The 18,438-nt window shown below is 37.3% G+C and overlaps 1 protein-coding gene and 1 pseudogene across 2 annotated transcripts in view; one reads left to right on the top strand and one right to left on the bottom strand.

The window, feature by feature from the left end:
- The window catches only part of ANAPC10 (anaphase promoting complex subunit 10), a 396,428-nt gene that overhangs the window by 242,710 nt on the left and 135,280 nt on the right, over positions 1-18,438 (top strand). The window lies entirely within an intron of this gene.
- On the bottom strand, positions 12,333-14,177 carry LOC129481100 (60 kDa heat shock protein, mitochondrial-like; annotated as a pseudogene).

The following is an 18,438-nucleotide window of genomic DNA, read 5'->3' as shown; positions in this document are numbered from 1 at the left end:
TCTTCTATTGTAGAAAGACCTTGGGAATAGGGATAAATTTCTTAATTACCTTTATATCCCGTGTCATGCTAATAACATGTTTTGGACAATGTGTATTCTCTATAAATATTAGTTGATACCAGTTGAAATATATTCACAGACAATGGTAGGTGTTGTGCTAAATATTGAGATGAATATGGATGGTACTCACTCTCAAGCAGCTTACAGACTGCTCAAAGTGTACAATATTTCAGCTCTGTAACTTCAAAGAGGACAAAGTTTATAATACTTTAAATGGGACCACAGTTAGTGGGTTGGGTTCTCTCACAACCTACTGGGACAAGATTTGGCAGAAGTGTAGGGAGAAGTAAGGAAACTTATTCTCGTAAAGCTCATTTTTAATTAATAAAGGTTTTTCTACAAGAAGTACTTCACCCATAAGAAAGAACTAATAAAATATTCACAAAGCTGCTTTATTTCCCAGCCAGTCCTAGCTTAAGCACAGTGAAAAAGAAGCTTTTTGGCTACATTACTTATCATAGAATATACCTTGTCTTCTTAGTTCCTGCAGAACATGCAGCTTCCTGGTTCATGTTATTCTCACGTTCCATGATATGGTAACTTGTGACATCCCTTCCTGACTTCTCTTTCACCTTCTAAAAGAGGAGGCTACTGATTAATTTTCACTCCAGGTGGGCTATCTTTAATTGAGTTAGCTGTTGACATTCATGGGATTTTTCCTTTGCCATGTTCTATTAATAGGAGAAAACGGGTGGAGAAGAACCTTATGTGCCATATTCTATTCAGATACTGGTTATGCTTTAGGAAATGGAAGAAGCCAAGAAGGAAAGGAAGAGGTGTAGTCTGGTCTCTGAACCCACCAGACTGTGGATATATAAATTTCTCTACTCCATAGGCCTGAGTGAGACTGATGTTTTGCAGGCCCACAGAGGATGATCTTCTCTATATGAAAACATAGATGTCAAGTGTTGTATTCAGCCGTGAGAGATGACTGCCCTCTGTTGTTTCAGAATTAAGAAAATGGAGACTCAAAATGCTCAGTGCCAATGGAAAAATCAACAAATATAGCTGTCACTGAGGAAAGCAGTGCAGCAAGATTTTGTTTTACCCTTTGCCAACCTCAACTCACCAATGCGCAGGCTACATATGTTTAGAATTAGCAAGTAATGTTTTATCCTTCATTTCCCCATTCCCATCCCCCACTCTTTCAGTTGCTTATCCAAAATGGAACTAAGCTTACAGGCTTCTTGGAGGTCACCCACCTCTCAATACAGGTGCAATTGAAACAGCTCCCTCCTAACTTAGCTCTTCCCTGACCACCTTGCTCTCTGACTCTCATTAGGTCTGATGTGATTTTATTTTCATAGTTCTCTGGAGGGCTAATGAGCTTTTAAGAAACACCTGCAGCAACTCCAGATTCTACACAGCGACTTAAGTTTTCAGAGAATGTTTTAAAGAGTACTTTGTTGGGGGGCAAATTCCTTGCCCAGATAAATGGAATTGCAGCCATGAGAGCAACTTAATCCAACGTCCACATTCACTCTTTTTTTTCACTGATATGCCCAAACTCTAATGCCTTCATTTCCCCTTCATTTGCAACAGCAAAGCCTCCTTTACCAGAAAAATAAATGTGCAGTTGGCAAGAGCTGAATAGAGGTCTGCTTAAATGATTTTTAATTTATGTTAAAATGCTAAGAGCAGTTTTCCAGGTCCCCATTGAACACCTCACAAAATGAAGTTTTTCAAAGCCTACCTTTAAAAAAGGAACTAAAAGACTTAAAAACATTCCCTTTAATTTTAGCTGCCCCAATTGTGTCTTTTATTCCTGCCCTACTAGGATCAAGCAGCTGGTTATGAGTTTACACTCACTTCGTCTTAGTGCTCTGGTCTGAAAGTTAGAGACCTGTCTTTTATTCCTGCCTCCAAACAAAAAGTTGTATAAGTTTGAGCTTATCATTTACTCTCTATACTTCCTTCTCTCGTAGAATGGACAGTAACTTGAATGTAAAGTATATAAAAAATCAAAACCACTTATAAGAAAATACTTAGATTTTCTGGATGCTTTTACATTTGTAACATGTATTATTTCTTTTGATTGGCATCTGCTTGGAAAGAAACCACAAAACAGTTGACAATTCAGTCTTGTCAACTCTTTTTTTTTCCATTTTTTATTTTAAATTCGGGGGTACATGAGCAGGTTTGTTACCTGAGTATATTGCATGATGCTGAGGCATGGGTACAATTGATCCTGTCACCCAGGTACTGAGCATAGTACCCAATACTTAGTCTTTCAACTCTTTCCACCTTCTCCCTCCCCATTCTAGTAGTCCCCAGTTTTTATTGTTGCCATCTTTATGTCCATCAGTACCCAATGTTTAGCTCTCACTTGTAAGTGAGAACGTGCAGTGTGTGACTTTCTGTTCCTGTGTTAATTCACTTAGGGTAATGGACTCCAGCTGCATCCATGTTGCTGCAAAGGACATGATTTTGTTCTTTTTTATGGCTGTGTAGTATTCTATGGTGTATACGTACTAGATTTTAAAAATCCAATCCACTGCTCATGGCCACCTAGATTGATTCCATGTCTTTGCTATTGTGAATAGTGCTGTGATGAACATGCAAGTGTATGTGCTTTTTGGTAGAAATATTTGTTTTCTTTTGAGTATATATCCAATAATGGAATTGCTGTGTCAAATGGTAGTTCTGCTTTAAATTTTTTTGAAAAATCTCCAGATTACCTTCCAAAGTGGCTGAACTAATTTATATTCCTACCAATGCCGTTAAAAGTGGCATTCTGCTCTCAGTTATGAGTCTAGGAAAATGTCTGCAGCTTTTCCGGGTATCTTTCCCTTACAGTGTCTCCTAGACTCTCCCCAAGTTAGCTCCAGAGCCTGGGGGAAACAAAGTATTCTCACTTGGCCTGGGTTGCTCAGATCCCCAATGGAAAGGTGAGTCATGGAGGAAGGCTCTCTGCCTCTCTTACATACTGGGGATTCACTTTTTTATCAGCCTGATACTGTCATGGAGGCTCTTTGCCAGTGTTCTCGTCTCCGGGATCTGGGGTGTCCTTCATAATTCTGGTGGATTCTTGTTTTTCTTCTTGAATTAAAGCTCACAAAGTTGATCTTTATGTACTATCTTGCTGTTTTCAAGTAGCCTAGATGTGCTAAAAGCCTCTAATCTACCATCTTGAAAAAAAAACAAAAACAAACTGTCAACTCTCAAGACTCTTGATTATTGATTATTATGGCCTAATTTTTAAACCAGGTTAACTTTTGTCTGCCACTTAGTATGAATCAAGGTTAAAATTTCAACAATTGTTTACTGCACAAAGATATAGTCATGGAGATACACACCAGGATAAGCATTTAAAGAATAAGAATTATTTCAATTGTTCGAACTAGGTCATAAAAGTACTATGAAATAGTTAATTATCAAATGCATATTTTAGTTAGGTTTCAACATTTTTCTAGTACTGTGCTAAAGTTCTGAAGAAGATACAAAAGTCACATAAGGCCTTGTCATTATGTAACTTGCAGTTTACTTTTGGGTACAACATTGTTATGTGTGCATACATGTGTGCATGTGTATATATAACACAAATGGCCCATGTTAAATGAGGTATGCTAATTTCAAATGTAAGCACCTCAGAGAAGGAAGACAGCATTGGAAGTTTAAATGATCATGAAAATTTTAGACTTTGGATGGATGACAGAGGAGAGAAAGGGAATTCTAGAATGTGAAAACAGGAAGGAGCTCTATGGCCTGATTGTCAACTCACTAGGAGGCATGCTCACCTAGATGGCTCAGATTCAAAAATCAAGCCAAATTGAACTTACCATCTTTTTTCTGAAACTCTCTTCTTCTATGTCCCATAATTCCCAGCAGGACCCTAGTATTTACCTAATTTGTTAGCCTGCCCAGCTAGGAGTCATCCTAAACTCTCCCATTCCTACTTCTTCTGTTCTGTCATTCTTTCTATGTTCTGGGGCTGCCTGTTGAGAGCTCCCAGGATGCTCATTACCTCGAGGACTGGAATAAGCTCAAGATTGTTACTGAACCCCACCTCCTACTACTGATTTAAATTCTTCTCTCTCATTATCTCTCTTTGAGAGGCTTTGCTCTTGAATTTCTCATCTTGGGCTAATGTTTTCAAATTAGTTAATTGATTTAGATTGACTACCCAACTCTAATCAGGCACTTCCTTGAGTTAAAACTTCTGGTTTAATTTCCTAGTTTCTTCACAAGACAGTCCATCTCAGTCCAGCCAGAATAGCTAGGATCAGAATCTGGTTAGTCTTGGTTTCTTAATCCCCTCTTGTTTATTCCTACTCTGTCTGCCTTAGTTTAGTGGCTCATAATCTTTTGCCTGGTGTGGTAGATTGAGCTAATATGTTCAACAAGTGTTCATTCTCTCTTTCCTCACCCTATGGGTAGAGTATCCTACTTCGTCCTATAGACACTGAGCTTGGCCATGAGACTCTGGCTGATGGCAGGTGGATAGAAGAGATGCTGTTCTAGCTCTGAGTAGAGGCGTTAGGAGATATTGCATGTTTCCGCACACCCCACTACCTCCCTGCACTCCTGCCATCCACCAGTAAAAGAACAGAAAAGACATTGCTCCTTCATCATAAATTTTGTAATGGAAAACCCATGGAGCACGCATGAGTCTGCCTATGCAGTCTAGAGCCAAGCCAAGCCTGGCCCAACCCAGCCAAGCTAAAACTGACCATGACTGACCCACAGACCTGTAAGTAAGAAACAAATGTTTGCTGTTATAAGCCACTAAGATTTTGAATTGTTTAATAAAACCTGACATATATTCCTGAATTTTTGCAAAACCTCCTACCTCATCTTCCCAGTCTTACCTTCCTCCCATCTACCCTTCACATTAGATTAAACAAAAATTCTTCAATAGCTCCAATAGCTCCAATGTCCCACAGGATAAAAATCCAAAATGGAATAAGAGACCCTTACTTGCCCAGCCTCACCTCTATTTCTGTCTTGCATTTTCAGCTCTAGTTATACCTACCTACCTAATGTTCCTATAATTGACAATGCTTTCTCTCAGTGTCCTCTTTTGCAAATGAAGTCAACTGTTTGAAATACCTTTGCCCAGACCCCCTCCCTCTCCCACTTGATGGATGGGCTGATGAAGGGCTGTTGAAGCCCTTTCCCCTGCAAAACTTACAAGATTTAAGTGTTGCCACTTTTGGAGGGCCTTCCCTCACTCCTCTAAACTCTCAAAACTATTTGCCTAACTCCAAGAGAGCAGACTTTGTTTTGAAATAGATTATTTTTATACCTCCTTTTCAGCTTGATTGTGAATAATTTGCTGATAGGAAGTTTGCCTTTTCATCTTTTTATTTTCAGGACTTAACATTTGTTTCATTCATATTTTAGATACTCAGTAAATGATGCTATGGATGTTTAGCTGATTTTGAAATTTAGTCTGCTTGATGTTCCTCTACCTGGTTGAACCACTTTCACTAAAGATACACATACCATGAATTTGGATTACCTTCTCTCTCACCAAGGTGTTACTTCTGGAACTATACTTGAAACATTAAGTAGACACAACCATGTAACCAATGCCCTGATCAACAAATAAAGCATTCCCAGCATCTTTCTTCTCTTACCAGTCACTACAAACACTTCCCAGAGAATAAGTCTTTTTCTGACTTCTGTCACCATAGATCGTTTTGCCTATTTTAGAACAGTATGTAAATGGAAATAGAGGGTATGCCCACTTTTATGCCTGGCTTTTTTCTTGCTCAACATTGTAATTTGTGAGATTTATTCAAATTATTGTGTATAGCAGTAGATCATTTTTATTGCTGTATAGTACTCCCTAGTATAGATAGATCACATTTTTTTCCATTACACTGTTAATAGTTATTTAGGTTGTTGCCAGTTTTGGGCTCTTATGAATAAATGTGTCACAAACACATTTTTGTACATGTCTTTTGGTGCACATATGTGAATTTCTGCTGAGTAAAAACCTAGGAGTTGAATTTCTAGTTCATAGGGCATTTTATGGCTTCACTTGTGGTAGCTACTTCTAGACTCTTCTCCAAAGTGACTGTACCAAGAGTTCCTCTTCTTTTATATACTCACCAGCTCCTTGTCTTGTCAGTCTTTTTACTTGTAATCATTCGGGTGGACATGTTGTGTCATTAATTTGCATTGCCCTGATGACTAATGACATTGAGCACTTAAAAATAGTTTTTTAAGGAAAAAAAAGTTTTTTTTCCTTTTTTTTTTTTTTTTTTAACCATTTGGATATCTTCTTTTGTGAAATCTCATTTTTCTTTTGGGTTATCTTTTTCTTATTTGTTTATATGAATTCTCTGAAACCAATTCGTTGTTATTTTGGTATACTATTTTTTTGCTTCTACCTTACCAAGACAGATTGGCCTGTAATTTTCCTTATTTATTATATCCGTGTCAGCTTTTAGTGAAGGATATCCAGGTCTCATAAAATGAGTTGGAAAATGTTCTCTCTTTTTATATTCTTTGGAAAGTTTAATGTAAGGGTGGTGTTATTTCTAATTTCTTCTCTAGGAGTCAGTGAACATAGCACATGAGCAGATGAGCCCTGGAATCAGAGTGCTGGGACTGAATCCTGACTTGGCTACTTTCTTATCATGTCAACCTTGGGAAAGATACACAACCTATTTCTGCCTCAGCTTTCCCATCTATACAATGGGGATAGGCCGGGCGCAGTGGCTCACGCTTGTAATCCCAGCACTTTGGGAGGCCGAGGTGGGCGGATCACGAGGTCAGGAGATCGAGACCACGGTGAAACCCCGTCTCTACTAAAAATACAAAAAAAAAAAAAATTAGCCGGGCGTGGTGGCGGGCGCCTGTAGTCCCAGCTACTCGGAGAGGCTGAGGCAGAAGAATGGCGTGAACCCGGGAGGCGGAGCTTGCAGTGAGCCGAGATCGCGCCACTGCACTCCAGCCTGGGCGACAGAGCCAGACTCCATCTCAAAAAATAAAATAAAATAAAATAAAATAAAATAAAATAAAATAAAATAAAATAAAATAAAATGGGGATAATAAAAATACTTTATAAAATCTTTGTCAGGATCTTTGAGTCACATGTAGAATTCTCACTACCATTTCTGGCACACAATAGGAGTTCGAAAATTATTATTTATCCATTTATTCAATGTTTTTGCATACAGTGCAGTCTTATTGAAGCTGAAGCTGTGTCTTTCTTATGGTGTTAGTTCAACAATAAGCATTCCATCGGTTGAGGAAGTAAGTGGAACCTTTCAAAGCAATGCCAAAATCAAATTCTTCTTTACACTTAGCCTTTCCTCAGGGATATTTTTTTCCTTTCCTTTTTCTCTATTTTGTGAAATGTCAGGGAAGAGACATAAGAAGCTTTCTGTGGAAATAGTACCCAGAGAAAGACATGGATCTTAGTCATAGTACTTTTTTGAGGTTTTGGCAATGTCCTAGGTGGGTGTGGGTCTACGTGGCAAATATTCAGTGATTAGAGGGGAGTTTGGACTTTTGATTTTTACTGCCTGGTAACTAACCTCAGAGATCTTTGGTTTTTCTTTTTAACAAAAAGAAGTCCAGCCTTCCCAGGGTGTGGTTTGAATTCCTGATTTGGTGGTTGTTCGGGGCTCTGAAAATTCTATGCAGCTTTAAAGCAATGATAGTTATTGCTATGCAAATCTTTTTTTTTTTCCTTTTCGCCTTTGTGTCATTAAAATGCCACTCAAGTGGAATGTTTGTTTTCAGTTGGCTTATATCTCAGATTTAAGATACATGGATCTCTGATGAACTCTGAAACAATTAATACTACATCTTCATCAGAAAAACCACAGAAATTAGGGTTAAACAGGTCTTCTTGTGGTTTTCTCTAATCTTTTTCCAGCTTTATGGTTTCTCTGTCTGTTCTCCCTATGTCTTCTTTCAGTCTGCTTTTTTGAGTTTGAAATGAATTATCCATTCCAGACCTCCCCTATCTATCCCCACCCCAACATATGCACATTCCTCCTCTTGCACAGTTCCTGACCTATAGTCCTTCACATAAGCGAGGAAAAAATAGAAAGATAACAACACTTCCGTGGATTCGCATAGCTCACATGTGTCTGGTCTCCTGAGGAGAAATCGCTCCACTCAATAAATCCCATGATCCAGCCACAGAAATCTTTGCCATTTCAAAGAATATTTTTCATGATTCTGTGCTTTTGCTTAACCTCAGTTGTTCAAAATTCTACTCATCTTTCATAGGACTTTCATCAAATGTCACCTTATTTGTGATGTCATTCTGATGTCAGAATGGGATTTTTCCTTTGGGTTCCTTTTGCATTTTTTTATGCCCCTATTGTAATAGTCCTTCAAATCCCAATTCGAAATCCTGGGTGTGCAAGCAATGTGATTTTATTTTTCTGTCACTAATTTGTATCTTTTGTGTTTAAATCATAGATATTTCCTTCCTCCACTTCTAGGGATTTCATCTAAGTATGGATGTAGTAGACATAGAATCGATGGCCCCAATTCTTCACCTTTCTCTTTACTGAATACCTTTGGACAAGGCTATCCTGAGCTCTTCACTCCAGATTCGGCCACGGGACTTAGTGGAATATTAGCAGCCATATACGTCAGTGGGATATTAGCAGGAGTAATGTGATTAGAGGTTTGAAACATATGCAGATTTGGATGTGCTGACCTTTGTACCTTCACTGGCACCATAAGAAAAACAAGCCTCAACTAGTCCACCAGTCCTAGAAAAAGAGTGAGAGACATGTCCAGCAGAATTTACCCCCCATCACATCAGCCTAGATCAGCTAACTCCCAGCAAACCTGCAGACACATTTGCTAAATAGTTCTTATTTTAAGACACTGAGTTTGGGATAGTTTGTTATGCAGTATTTTTCCAGCAAGAGCTAACATCTATTGTGTAGATTTGGGGCAAGGTAATAGTATTTTAAGAAGACTTTTATATTGTTTGATACATCTTTGTTCTCATCTTCTTTTTGGTCAACAATCCATTGAAATGGCTGTTATGTTTTTCTCATATTGACCAATAGGTCTTTAGCGCTCACTTCTCTCTTTTAGCAACTTCTGTTATTTTCCCATGCCTCACTGGAACATGGAACACTCAGGCTGTCCGGGACAGGTCTGTTATAGCTTAATTACCCTGCCCTATGTTAAGGTAGCTCTGAAGAACCTGTCAACTCCCTGGGATTCACAGGAGAACTGAGACATAGTTTCCGTGATATTTTAGCTGATTACATATCTGAGGTTTCCATTGTTTTCTCTCCCCTTCCTAAGACTCAGCCCAGGGCAGGTCTGGGTAGAGGGTAATAAATAGGGCCCCTAATCAGAGAAACCACCTAAGTGTAGATTTTTGTCACTTCTTCAACTCTTTTCTGTCCCAAACCTCAAACTCTTTATCTTTTTTGGGGCAGGAAAACTAATTCTAACTGATTATGTATTATTTTGAATCTACTGTTTATGATGTAAAATTTGGGCTTCAAGTCCTTCAGAGCTTTGACTTAGAAGTCTAGAATTTGGCCCTTTTTTGATACAATTAATATGGTAAAGTCTTGTTGCCAGAATGGGGGTAGGTTATGGGGTAAAAGAGAATTCTTGAACAAAAACAAAGCATATGTTAATATTGAAAAATAATTCTGTCGCACATTCTATTGCCAACAAGAAGTAGAATCACTAATGACCTATGCCTTCAATTCAGCCCTCTGTGCTGAATTTGTGACTTATGTATCCAAATGCTTACTTGAGACCTCCTCTTGGATGTCCTGCAGAGATCTCAAAGTCAGTATGTCTAAAATGGAACACATCCTTTTGCCTTGATTTAACCATTCTTCAGGATTCCCTATCTCAATAGCTGGCATTATCATCCACCCAATTGTCTGGAAAGACCTCTGGGAAACCTCCCTGACTTGTACCTTTTCTTTATACCTTATATCCCATCATCAATGTACATCCTACATTTCTGTCTCTCTATTCCCTCTGTCCAGGCTAATGGAATCCACCATCATCTCCTACTTGGGGTACTGTGACAGTCTCTTAAACAGTCTCTCCAATTCCGGTCTTTCTTCCCTGTAATCAATTCTCCATGCTGTAGCCATCTTCTAACAATAAAACCAGGTCATGTCAGGACTGTACTAAAAGTCTATCTATAACTTTCCATTGCATTTAAGATAGAATTTGAAACTCTTGATATGGCATATAAGGCCCTGTCTGACCTAGGCCTTGCCTATGTCTTCAGCCTCATTTCTTGCCATTCCTACACTAGGTCTTTTTGCTTGCATCAGACTTCCTTCTATATCTTGAATGAGCTGTGCCCTTTTCATGTGTCTAGGTTTCTGCTCAAATCCTTTCTTTCCTAAAAGAGTCTTCTCCTTCTCCACTCCATCTGTTCCCTGCTGCTGACACCACACCTACTTTTTCTTGGCTAATTCCCATAGTTCAATTTAAATAGTATGTCCTTTAGGATGCCTGTCCTGACTTTATCTGTCTTCTGTGATATACTTGCATATCATCCTGCTAATTTCCAAAACTCTCATCAAATTTCTAATTTTCTTTTCATTTAAATAAACTTTTAATTGAATTATAGCATCACACAAAAGTGTGAACAAATCATGAGTGTATATATAGAGAGAGAGCAAGAGAGAGATGAATTTTCACAAAATGTGCACAATACATGTTATCACCCATTCAGATAAAAAAAAATATAATATTACCAGCACTCCAAAAACCCCTTTGCTCCCTCTTCCAGTAATAAGCTCCTTCAAGGTAACTAATATCTTGACTTCTAGCGCCACAGATTAGTTTGTATTTTCTTGAACTTCACATAAATGAAATCATACAGTCTGTATTTCTTGGGGTCTTCTTTGGCTCAGTATTATGTTTGTAACATTCATGGTGTGAATGGCAATGGTCTTTCTTTCCTGTTTCTTTGAATGAATATACCGAGATTTGTTTAATCCATTCTACTGTTCATTGTCATTTGTGTCCTTTATAATTTATGGCTATCATGACTGCTGCTGCTATAATGAACATTCTTTTATGCTTGTATCTGCTTTTGTTTCTGAAAGATTTATGTATTTCTATTAGGTGTATTTCTAAGAGTGAATTTGCAGGGTCATGGGTAGGCATATGTTCAGTGTTAGTAGATACTGTCAAGCAGTTTCCTAAATGGGTTCTACTAATTTAAACTCCCACCAGCCCCATGAATATATATACCCACTATGTGCCCACAGAAATTAAAAATTAAATAAATAAAAAATAAACTCCCACCATCAATGTATGAAAATTTTAGTGACTTTGCATTCTTGTCAACATTTGGTATTGCCAATATTTTATTTAGTCATTCTAATGGTAAGTCATTCTAAGTGGTATCTTCATTGTGTTTTTATAAATTGCATCTCCATAATGGTGACTAATGAGGATGAATATCTTTTTATTGGCCATTTATATATTGGTCATTTATATATCTTCTTTTGTAAAATTCCTGTTCAAGTCTTTGCTCACTTTGTTATTGGGCTGCCTCTCCCACCACACTCCGTTGATATGTTAGAGGTTTGTTTTATATTCTTTTTGTAATATATTTTGTATATTTGTCTGTCATTGAATATGTGTGTATTACAAATATCATCTCCTAGTCTTTGGCTTACCTTTCACACAATCTTCTCAGAACAGAAGTTCTTAATTTTAATAAAGTATAATTTGTCAATATTTTTCTTTGTAGATTTTCTGTCTTATTTAAGAAATTGTTATCTACCCCCAAATCATGACTTTATTCTCTTGTTTTTTTTCCTAGAAGCTTATTGTTTTATACTATTCATGTAAAAATGATTTTTGTGTATCATATAAAATAAGTACATCAAGATATATATCTTTAATATCCAGTTTATTGAAAAGACCATCCTTAGCATGTGTTAATTTTATCATAAATCAAGTATATATTTGTTTTTTAACTTTAAACAAATTTTTGTTACACAAAGATTATCACATAATTGGATATTTCTCTACTTTGTACACAATTATTCTCACTCTCCACAGAAAGGCTGCTTAACTTCTCATCTGGTGGTGGCAAGCACTAAAATCCTAATTTCAACAGAATAGTAGTAAAAATGCCTCAATGATTTAAGTTGAAAGCAGTATATTGGTACATGGCTCTTTTATCCAGTGTCAGGAATGTACAAATGTCTTTTTATTCAAAAATACAAAATAAATTATCTGTAGGCATGGACAGTGACAGCAGTAAACTATGATATATTTTGTCAACTGAAACCAGTAACTGATGGTTTTAGTGATTTCTTTAACATCAGCCAGTCTTTTCTTCATTTTCTCCAACTGACTTCTCTGAAGTTATTGGTGAGAAACACTGCCTTGGGCTTCCTGTCACAGTTCATTAATAAAGGTAAAGCACTCTTCTAGGAGTTAGAACATACCACCTCCTATTCCATCCATTGCACCCATTCCAGGATCCTTCTCTTTAGGAATTTCTGTGACTACAACTTCTGCTGTAGTTAAGAGAGAGGCCACACCAGAAGCATCCAGTAAAGCAGTTCTCACAAACTTTGTTGCATCAATAATTCCTTTTTCCACCATATTCACAAAATCTCTGACCATAGCATCATAACCAACTTCTGAAGAACTTTGCATAATTTTCTCAACTATCAAAGATACTTCAACACCTGCATTCTTAGCAATGGTCATTGCTGGAAATTTGAGTGTTCTTTTAATAATTTCTATGCCAATGTTTTGATCTTCATTAACTGGAGTCAATGAGTCGAAGGCTGGAATGCACCGAAGCAGGGCACGACCCCCTCTCAAAACAATGCCTTCTTCAACAGCAGCTCTTGTAGCATTAAGGGCATCCGTAACTGTCTTTCTTTACATTCACTTCAGCATCACTTGTCCCACCAACTTTCAGCACAGCTACTCCATCTGAAAGTTTTGCCAGTGTTCATTCAGTTTTTCCTTTTCATATTCACTAGTTGTGACATCTAACTGCTCAATGATTTCTTGAACACATTTTTCAATTTGAGCCTTGTCACCTTTTCCTTTTAAAAGCATAGCATCGTCTTTGGTCACAATGACCTCTCCAACTTTTCCTAAGTCATGAGGCTGAACGTCTTCAAGATTTAGGGTCAACCCCTCTTCTGCAAACACTGCACCACCAGTAGCAATAGCCATATCTTTAAGCTGGTTGTTTCTGTTGTCACCAAACCCTGGAGCCTTGACTGCCACAACCTGAAGACCAACCTTTAGCCTATTCAAGATGAGTGTACTTAGAGCTTCTCCATTAATGTCTTCAGCAATTATGACCAAGACTTACAGTAAGCATTGGCAATTTCAAGAGCAGGTACAATGGACTGGACACTAGAAATTTTCTTTTCACTCAGCAGAACATAGGCATCCTGGAATTCACATTTCTGACCTTTTGATGTATTAATTAAGTATGGAGAAATATAGCCTCAATCAAACTTCATGCCTTCAATAATTTCTAATTCATCATGCAGTACTTTTCCTATTATTTACTGTGATGATACCCTTGCTTCCAACCTTTTTCATTGCATCAGAGATAATATTGCCAATTTCTTTGTCTCCATTTGCAGAAATTGTAGCAACCCATGCAATTTCTTCAGGAGTGGTCACAGGTTTAGACTGCTTTTTTAGTTCAGCGATTATAGCATCAACAGCTAACATCACACCTCTCCTGACTTCCACCGGATTAGCACCTTTGCTAATCTTCTCGAAGCCTTCCTTGGCAATACAGCGTGCCAGTGCAGTAACAGTGGTAGTGCCATCCACAGCCTCTTCATTTGTTATTGGCAACATCTTGAACAAGTTTAGCTCCAGTATTTTTATATTTATCCTTTAAGTCAATTGACTTTGCAACAGTCACACCATCTTTTGTTACTTTAGGACTTCCCCAGCTCAATAATCACTGTTCTTCCCTTTGGCCCCATTGTAATGGCTACAGCATGGGCTAAAAGGTCTACACCTTGAAGCATTAAGGCTCAGGCATCTGCACCAAAATTATCTTTGGCATAAGCCTAAGTGAGATGAGGAGCCAGTACCCTGGACACCGGTCTCATATGGCAAAAGATTGTAGGTAAACGAAGCATTTCTGCGGGGCGGCGGCAGGGCGTGCACTTGGTGAGGCAGGTCGTCAGCGGTCAGTGAGGGAAGTATATATTTATTTCTGAGCTATGTTTTTTGTTTCATTGTCCTATTTGCCTAATGACTAATTAAAAGTCCTTTCTTCTACTTTGAACTACATGTTTTATAAAGGCCGGAGTGGTATGTATTTCTTATTAAATAATGTATTCTTATTTATTATAATAGTGCCTGACACCTTGGTTGGGACTTACTACAGTTTTGCTGAACATTGAATTAATAGCCATCCTTCATAAGCAGTTTAAATGATCAAATATTGAATAGAAGTGCTGAAAGTGGGCAACTTTGTCTTTTTCTGGTCTTACTGGAAAAGCTTTCAGCTTTTCACCATTGAGGGTGATGCTAGCTGTGGGCTTGTCCTATATGTCTTTTATTATATTGAGGTACCTTCCTTCTACACATAACTTATTGACAGTTTTTAACATAAAAGGATTATGAATTTTGTCAAACACTTTTTCTGCATGTACTGAGATGATCATATAATTTTTGTATTTTATTCTGTTAATGTGGTGTATAACATTTATTGACTTGAGTATGTTGAATAATCCTTGCTAGGATAGGGATAAATCCTACTTGATCACGAAATATTATTTTTTAAATGTGCTATTGAACTTGGTTTGTTAGTATTCTTTTGAGGATTTTTGCTTCTGTGTTTATCAGGATATTGGTCTGTAATTTTCTTTTCTTGCAATGTCCTTTTCTGGCTTTGGCATCAGGGTGAAGCTGGTCTAATAAAATGTGTTTGGAAGTGTTCCCTCCTTTTCAAGTTTTAAAAGGAGTTTAAGAAGAAATTGTATTAGTTTTTCTTTAAATGTTTGGAAGAATTTACCATGAGGCTATCTGGTTCTGAGCTTTTCTTTGATGAGAGACCTTTTGTTAGTGATTCAAGCTTTCTACTTGTTATTGGTCTATTCAGATTTTCTATATCTTTATGATTCAGTCTTGGTTGGTTGCATGTTTCTAGGAATTTATCCATTTCTTCTAGGTTAGCTAATTTGTTGACACAGAATTATTCATAATAGTTTCTTATGATCCTTTGTATTTCTGTGGTATGAGTTGTAATGTCACCTCTTTCATTTCTGATTTTATTTATTTGAGTCTGCCTTCTTTCTTAGTATAACTAAGTTTTTAAAAAACCTTGTAGTTGACAAAAAACCAAACACCGCATGTTCTCACTCATAGGTGGGAATTGAACAATGAGAACTCATGGACACAGGAAGGGGAACATCACGCTCCGGGGACTGTTGTGGGGTGGGGGGAGGGGGGAGGGACAGCATTAGGAGATACATCTAATGCTAAATGACGAGTTAATGGGTGCAGGAAATCAACATGGCACATGGATACATATGTAACAAACCTGCACATTGTGCACATGTACCCTAAAACCCTAAAGTATAATTTAAAAAAAAAAAAAAACAAAACTTGTAGTTTTATTGATTCTTGTTTAGTCTTTATTTCATTTATTTCTGTTCTGACTTATATTATTTCCTTTCTTCTGCTGACTTTGCACTTATTTTTTTTTTCCTAGTTCCATGACATATAATGTGAGGTTGTTTATTTGAGATCTTTCTTCTTTTTTGATGTAAGTGTCTTTTGCTATAAACTTACCTTTTAAAACTGCTTTGGCTGCATCCCAGAAGTTTTGGGATGTTGTGTTTTTATTTTTGTTTGTGTGAGGATATTCTGAAATTTGCCTTTTAATTTCTCCTTTGACCTATTGGTTATTCATGATCATGTTTTTAAATTTCTACATATTTTTAAATTGTTGAGATTGTTTATGCTATTGATTTCTAGTTTTATACGGTTGTGGTGAAAGAAGATACTTCATATGATTTGAATCTTATTACATTTGTTAAGATTTGTTTTATGACCTAACAAATTATCCTGAAGAATATTTTATGTGCATGTGAGAAGAATGTGTATTATGTTGCTTTTGGATGGAATGTTCTATGTATGTCTGTTGGGTTCATTTGGTTTAAAGTGTAGTTCAAGTCCAAAGTTTTTTATTGATTATCTGTCTGAATGATCTGTCCACAGTGAAAGTAAAGTATTGAGGTACCCTACTATTATTGTAGTGTAGTCTCTCTCTCCCCTCAGATCATTTAATATTTGCTTTATATATGTAGGTGCTCTGATATTGGGTGTATATAATTCTTATGTCATTTTGATGAACTGACCCCTTTATCATTATATAATAACCTTCTTTGCCTCTTTTTATAGTTTTTGACTTAAGAATATTTTATCTAAGTATAGCTATTCCTGATCTCTTTTGGTTTCCATTTAGTAGAATATCCTTTTCCATCTCTTCACTTTTAGTCTATCTGTGTCCATAAAGGTGGAGTGAGTTTCTTGTAGGCAGCATATAGTTGGGCCTTGGTCTCTAAAAGATCTATTCAGCCACTCTACAGCTTCTGATTGAAGAATATAATCTATTTACATTTAAAGTAATTATTTATAGGTAAGGATATGCTATATACTACTGCCACTTTGTTAGTCTTTTTCTGGTTGTTTTATAGATCTTTTGTTCATTTTTTCCTTTCTTGCTGTTTTTCTTCATGGTTTGATGGTGATGATCTTCTATGGTGGTGTGTTTTGAATACTTAATTTTATATTTTGTGTATCTACTATAGGTTTTTGCTTTGTGGTTACCACTAGGCTTGCATGAAACATCTTATAGTTATAACAGACTATTTTAAGCTGATAACCAATTAACTTTGCATACAAAAACTCTACATTTTTACTTCCCCCACTTATATTTAATGTTTTTCATGTCATAATTTACATTTTTGTAACCTGTATCTCTTAACAAATGATTGTAGCTATGGTTATTTATTTTTTAATTATACTTTAAGTTCCAGGGTACATGTGCACAACGTGCAGGTTTGTTACCTAGGTATACATATGCCATGTTGATTTGCTGCACCCATTAACTCATCATTTACATTAGGTATTTTTCCTGATGTACCCTTCCCCCTGCCCCCTATCCCATGACAGGCCCCCATGTGTGATATTCTCTACCCTGTGTCCAAGTGTTCTCATTGTTCAGTTCCCACCTATGAGTGAGAACATGTGGTATTTGGTTTTCTGTCCTTGTGATAGTTTGCTCAGAATGATGGTTTCCAGCTTCATCCATGTCCCTGCAAAGGACATGAACTCATCCCTTTTTATGGCTGCATGGTATTCCATCGTATATACGTGCCACATTTTCTTAATGCAGTCTATCATTAATGGACATCTGGGTTGGTTCCAAGTTTTTTCTATTGTGAATAGTGCTGCAGTAAACATACGTGTGCATGTGTCTTTATAGTAGCATGGTTTATAATCCTTTAAGTGTATACCCAGTAATGGGATTGCTGGGTCAAATGGTATTTCTGGTTCCAGATTCTTGAGGAATTGCCACACTGTCTTCCACAATGGTTGAACTAGTTTACACTCCCACAAACAATGTAAAAGCGTTCCTATTTCTCCGCATCCTCTCCAGCATCTGTTTCCTGACATTTTAATGATCGCCATTCTTTTTTTTTTTTTTTAATATTGTACTTTAAGTTTTAGGGTACATGTGCACAATGTGCAGATTTGTTACATATGTATCCATCTGCCATGTTGGTGTGCTGCACCCATTAACTCGTCATTTAGCATTAGGTATATCTCCTAATGCTAACCATCCCCCCTCCCCCCACCCCACAACAGTCCCCAGAGTGTGATGTTCCCCTTCCTGTGTCCATATGTTCTCACTGTTCAATTCCCACCTATGAGTGAGAACATGTGGTGTTTGGTTTTTTGTCCTTGTGATAGTTTACTGAGAATGATGATTTCCAGTTTCATCCATGTCCCTACAAAGGACATGAACTCATCATTTTTTATGGCTGCATAGTATTCCATGGTGTATATGTGCCACATTTTCTTAATCCAATCTATCGTTGTTGGACATTTGGGTTGGTTCCAACTCTTTGCTATTGTGAACAGTGCCACAATAAACATACGTGTGCATGTGTCTTTATAGCAGCATGATTTATAGTCCTTTGGGTATATACCCAGTAATGGGATGGCTGGGTCAAATGGTATTTCTAGTTCTAGATCCCTGAGGAATCGCCACACTGACTTCCACAATGGTTGAACTAGTTTACAGTCCCACCAACAGTCTCCACATCCTCTCCAACACCTGTTGTTTCCTGACTTTTTAATGATGGACATTCTAACTGGTGTGAGATGGTATCTCATTGTGGTTTTGATTTTCAGTTCTCTGATGGCCAGTGATGA

The sequence above is a fragment of the Symphalangus syndactylus genome, chromosome 4 (assembly GCF_028878055.3).
Source record: "Symphalangus syndactylus isolate Jambi chromosome 4, NHGRI_mSymSyn1-v2.1_pri, whole genome shotgun sequence".
Lineage (NCBI taxonomy): Eukaryota > Metazoa > Chordata > Mammalia > Primates > Hylobatidae > Symphalangus > Symphalangus syndactylus.
Note: the sequence above shows the minus strand (reverse complement) of the source record. Positions and strands in the feature narration are given on the sequence as shown.